Source organism: Nomascus leucogenys, chromosome 8, assembly GCF_006542625.1.
Source record: "Nomascus leucogenys isolate Asia chromosome 8, Asia_NLE_v1, whole genome shotgun sequence".
NCBI classification, from domain to species: Eukaryota; Metazoa; Chordata; class Mammalia; order Primates; family Hylobatidae; genus Nomascus; species Nomascus leucogenys.
The window spans coordinates 56,987,628-56,993,407 of record NC_044388.1 but is presented as its reverse complement, the minus strand read 5'-3'; the positions used below and the strand labels follow the sequence as shown (position 1 = coordinate 56,993,407).

The window sequence follows — 5,780 nt, the reverse complement described above, 5'->3', positions numbered from 1 at the left end:
AAAATAGAAAAACAACAGTATAGAATTATGGTCATTGCTCTAGACTTACTGGATTTAATTCTTGGTTCAAATAACAATGATAATAATAAAACCAACTTTAAATTCAGCACTTTTTTCTATGCATTGTCAACTCCTTTCGAATTTCATCTTTGACCTTGAAGTACAGATTCAATTCTTTCTTCAGAATGTTTACATTTATTTCACCTTCCAGATTACCTCCTTTTTCCTTGGTCTCTGAGTTTCAGAGATACCTGATGCATAATTTATGCCCTAGAGACAAAAATATTGGCTGCCAAGATGCATAAAACTAGCGGCCCAGTTGCAAGGATGAATTAAGAATGGACATCATTTTATTTCATTTTAGTTTAGTTTTGTTTAATTCTAGTTTCAGTTTTGATGATATGTTGCCAGCCTTTCCAATTTTTTTCTTTGAAAACAACATAATTCAGGGAGAAAGTACAAATTTGCCACAGGTTGAATACTTAATTTGTGTTCCTTAAAAAATAATGCTGTGCTTAGTTTATTGCCAGGAAACTTCTTGCTTGATGTTTTGGTCTGTTTTGTTTTTAATGTTTTAAACAAAGAATCTCGCCTTTACTTCAGAGTTTCTTCTAAAGATACATATGCATTTCTAGGAAGAGGAAACAGAGTTGTAAGACATCTACCATCATTAAAAATTAATCATTTGACTCATTCCCTGTCCTGCTTGTTTCGGTTAGTATTTTCAGCTTCCCAAGACCATATTGTTCTACATCTGTATGTAAGAGCTCTGGTGTATCTAGAATTTGTAAGCTGTCAAGCAAAAATGAAAAAGGGTCTCTGCATTCACTTTTCAATGATAAAAAAAATAAGAGAGAAAAGAATCAATTTGATATAACTCTTTTCCTCTAATCTTATTCTCTGCCTTGTGTTAATTTCCAGCAAGGCCCTAAACAATTGAAAAATGAACAAGTTGATTCATCTTTAGCAAGTGAATACATTGTTCCCTAAATGGTTTCAATTACACAGGTTAGCTCTGTTGGGGGTTGCACTCACTGTGATGTTCTAAGGAGACTACCTGGTTTCTGAGAAGATAAAATATTCAGTAGCACTGAAACAGGTTGAATATAATCCTAGGTAATATTCTGGTGCTGTGTTGTGGATTTGCAGTAGGTCATATTCCGACAAACTGGAACTACATTTCCCAGAATTCCTTTATCTGCAGAGTTCTGGGTTGGGGTGGGGCATAAGAGAATTTGCACAAGATTTGAAAGGTAAAAGTGAAGTAGCAGCCATACTCTTTGCATGCTATAAAGGTCCACAAGGGCACCAGGCTGTGCTTCAGACAGCACACATAGTTGTCCCAGTACCAGCTCAACTGGTTGGCGGGGGTAGCAGCCTAGTGCAGCTCCTCAGCTCCTTCCCACTCCCTTCCTTCAGCTTATCCCACCCGTGGCAGCAGCGGATTTAGCTCCATGAGGAAAGGCTCCAGCTTCTCCAGCAAATCAATTCCATAATCAAAGATGGAGGCTAACAGGTGGTAAGAGGGGCTAATGGGTCCCAGTTGGTCCTTGTGGGAACCAGCTCAGCCTCAAGAGTTCCAGATTGTTTGAACCCCTCTCTATTTCACACCCTCTTTTCTCCCAACTGCCTGCCCCATGGACTTAAGGTTCCAGCACCAGATAGTGAAGGAACAGCCCCACATTGACTGCTTCACGTGTCTCAGTCCACCTTCATGTGTCTCAGTCTGCTTAGGCTGCTATAAAAAATAACAAAGACTGGGTGGCTTAAACAACACTTACTGGATCACAGTTCTGGAGGTTGAAATGTCCACGATCAGAGTTCCTGCATGGTCTGGTTCTCGTGAGGACTCTTCCTGGCTTGCAGATTGGGGCCTTGCTGTATCCTCACGTGGCATAAAGAGAGCTCTTGTCTCTTCATTCCCTTGTAAAGGCTCCAGTTCCATCATGAGTTCCACCCCCATGACCTCATCCAAGCCCAGTTACCTCCCAAAGGCCCCACCTCCAAATACCATCACACTGGAGATTAGGGTTTCAACATATTGATTTTGTGGACTGCAAACCTTCAGTGTATAGCAACCAGCTCCCACTTGTAGTGGACCTGCTTTTCTGACCCAAACTCTAAATGCTGCACACTGAAATTGCCTTCTTCATGACTGTTCTTACGTGCTGTTTACTTCACTCTTTCCCATATCTCTACCTCTCAGAATCTGATCTAAACTTACATGAAAAACTCAAAGCCTATCTTTTGCATGAAGCCTTCCCTGATATTTATGGTAAAAATTAACCACTTTCTCCTGCATGTCCCTAAGCACTTTAGTTATATCTCTCTTTGTGCCCTTAATGCATCCTGCCTTGTATGGCAGTTCTGTGTATCTCTGTCTCCCCTTGTAAATTTCTTGAGGGCAGAAATGATGTCTCACTCATCTTTGTATCCCCAAAAGCAACTATCACAGTGCCCCATGCAGAACTGGAGTTCAATAAATGTCTGTTGACTTGAAGTCTGGTGCAACTTGCTTTATCCTCTGGCACTGCTTGGGTTGTCACCATGACTGTATCTAAAGGACAACTTTACCCTTCTGGGCTCTCTGCTCTTGTTTTATCTATTTTTATGATGTGTTTATACATAGTCCCTGCTTTATGCCAGAAGCCAAGCACTTTGGTGATACATTTTCAGTCAGGTTAAACGTTTGGCATTTTTTTTCAAGTGTAAAGGCCCTCACCGGATGTACTAAGAGTTTTCTTTTGAAACCTTATCATGAAAATAAATGGGGCAAAGAACTGCATACAATAAGGCACTGCATAGTTAATGTAGCAAAGTATCCTGCACACAGCAAGCTCATAGGAAACATAGGTTGAATGACGGAGGAAATAAATTGATGAATTTACTAATGAATGAAGAGCCTAACCAAGGGACAAAGCCATCAGGTATATATATAGTACTGCCATTTTTAATGACATGATTTGAGACTCTTCCAAAGAAACACAGATAACTACCTACCTTGATGTAGTCCTACCAACAGGCAGAGGATTTCTCTCCTCCAGATTGCAGTAGTTCATCATTCTTGCTTAGAGTTTGCTATAAGCTATAGTTTATAATGAACTATAATTTATGGTGTATACAAGATAGGTCTTATCTACATTTCAAAAAATAGGGAACCACAGAACAATTCATGGAGCATAGTGTCGAAGGAAAGGAACTATTGTCAGAATAGATCTAGACCTATTTTTTTGTCTGACATCTATGAAAGAAAGGGTGAATGGTAATGTATTAAATATTTTTCTAATATTGCTAAATGAGAATTTTATAAAATTCTTTCAACTCCCATCTTGTATATGAGATTCTAGAAGTTGCTATAAATTGCGCTAGAAAATGGGTACAGCTTTGTCTTGGAAGTTTTATGTTTCAAAACATTTTCCCCTCAAAGAAAGCTTTATTTCCAAGTCCTGAGGTGCCAGGTAAAAATCTAATATAAAGTAAAAGTAATTATCTACTATCTCACTTAGAAAATCATCAGGATAAAACTTCTTTAGGAAAAAGCTAGCTCTTTTTGTTTGTGAGGAAAAAAGAAATAAAAGAGACTCTGGGAAATTTTTCAAGTGATTTTAAAAAGCAAAACTTTTACTCTAATCATTTTCTTGTAAATAAATCTAAGAAAATAATAGTTTAGCTTAAAGTAAAAGTGTCCTGTTTCAATTTGTGTCCACTTCTATGCACAACCTATCATGTTACCTTTCACAGTGTCTTTGGTTGCACTTTACGTATCTTAAGCTTATCCTGCTCAGTATAGGTATCTTCACAAAATTGCTTTGGTAACCCAGGCACTGCAACATTTCTGTTGCCTCATTATCTATCAATGTATCCAACCAACCAAAACTCAAGAGGGTCAGAGAAGATTCTGCAAGTCATTCATCCAACAAATCTTCATTGAGCAGTAATGAAACATAGGCTCTGGTTTTCAATTTAGGACTGAGGACAGATACACCCACATGAGTACTTGTCACAGGTGCAACCATGGAACATCTCCACAGACACCAAGAGGTCAAGAAAGACAATACAGAAAGGGTGGCTTCTTCTTTTTTTTTTTTTTTTTTTTTGAGATGGAGTCTCGCTCTGTCACCCAGGCTGGAGTGCAGTGGCACGATCTCGGCTCAGTGCAACCTTGGCCTCCCGGGTTCAAGCAATTCTTCTGCCTCAGCCTCCTGAGTAGCTGGGACTACAGATGTGCACCACCACACCTGGCTAATTTTTGTATTTTTAGTAGAGATGGGGTTTCTCCATATTGGCCAGGCTGGTCTTGAACTCCTGACCTCGTGATCAGCCCACCTCAGCCTCCCAAAGTGGGAGCTGCAGGCATGAGCCACTGCACCCAGCCAAGGGTGATTTCTAAATTACATCTTGAAATATTATCAGTGTTCATCAGGCAGAAAAAGGGTCTAGATAAGACAAAGGTATCTCATGCAAAGAAAGCAGAAGGAGCAAAGTATGAGATATGGAAGGCTTTGGTGCAATCAGTAAAACATCTGTTATGGCCGATGCTTGTCAGGGAGAAGGAAGAAAGTAAGGGATGCATTATGGGTTGAACTGTACCTCCCCAAAATTTACATGTTGAAGTCCTAACCCCATACCTCAAAATGTTACTGTATTTCGAAATTAGAGTCTTTAAAGAGGTAATTAAGGTAAAATAAGACTGTTAGATTGAGCAGTAATTCAACTGTACTCCTACCTTAGGAGAAGAAGAAATTGGGACACACAGAGATACCAGGGATGTGTGTGCACAGAGGAAAGGCCCAGTGAGGACAAAGAGAGAATGTGGTATTTACAAAACAAGGAAACAGGCTTCAGGAGAAACTAGCCCTACTGGCACCATGGTCTTGCACTTCCAGCCTCCAGAACTGTGAGGAAATAAATTTCTATTGTTTAAGCCACCCAGTCGGTAATGTTTTGTAATGGAAGCTCTAGCAAAGTAGTACAAGATGAAAGAGATGAGGGAGGCAGGGGTCTTCATGGGAGAACATGTACGCCCTGAGAAGCTCACATGTCCTGCAGGCTATGCAAATCGTTTAACAGTTAGACACAGGAAATTAGCAATATGTTAATAATATGTTATACTTCATAAAAGTATCACTCTGACAACGGTGTACAAGGTAGAAGACACCAGCTGACTACAGGAAGAAAACCTAACTGTTGAATCAAGCAGCAATGAGAGGCTAACAGAGGCAGGCATGGAGGGGAGAAGAGTTCTGATGTGTGAGATGTTTCAGAGGCACACTCAGCCGAAGCTGGACCCAGAGGTGATGTCATGTTGTACAAATGAGACAACAACCCAGATCTGCTTCAATGCTGGGACCTACAATACAGGAACTCAATAGGCATTTATTTATCAGATGAATGAAGACAAGCCAACTACTCACTTTCATTAAATGGACATCTGAGAATAAACCATACTACTCCAAACATAATAACATCCATTCTACTACCCCATGTCAATTATGCTTTGCCATATACTAAATGTGCAGAGAGTTGAGTATTGACTATAAAACTATAGATACAATATCCGTCCATTCTCGTATGATTATACACTGTTTTTCTATAACGTGTTAATTGAGTGCTCAATGGATATACAATTATGTGCTAGCTTGGTTCAGGAGTGGTGTCATAAAGTAACATTGACTAGATTTGTGCTCTGAAAAATATTTCAAAAAATTCAGAGACCAAAAAACATGTGTTCTTTGAATGTATGTAGCAAAACAAAATTTATTTCAAAATGTCAGAGGACA

At 39.4% G+C, this 5,780-nt stretch overlaps 1 long non-coding RNA gene across 1 annotated transcript; it reads right to left on the bottom strand.

Annotated features, from left to right (window-relative positions):
- Positions 1 to 332: 332 nt before the first annotated feature.
- On the bottom strand, positions 333 to 1,963 carry LOC100589198. The gene is made up of 2 exons (XR_178638.3): positions 1,782 to 1,963; positions 333 to 631 (listed from the first exon to the last, which is right to left on the bottom strand). It is a non-coding gene; the product is annotated as an uncharacterized LOC100589198 (long non-coding RNA).
- Between the last annotated feature and the right edge of the window lie 3,817 nt (positions 1,964 to 5,780).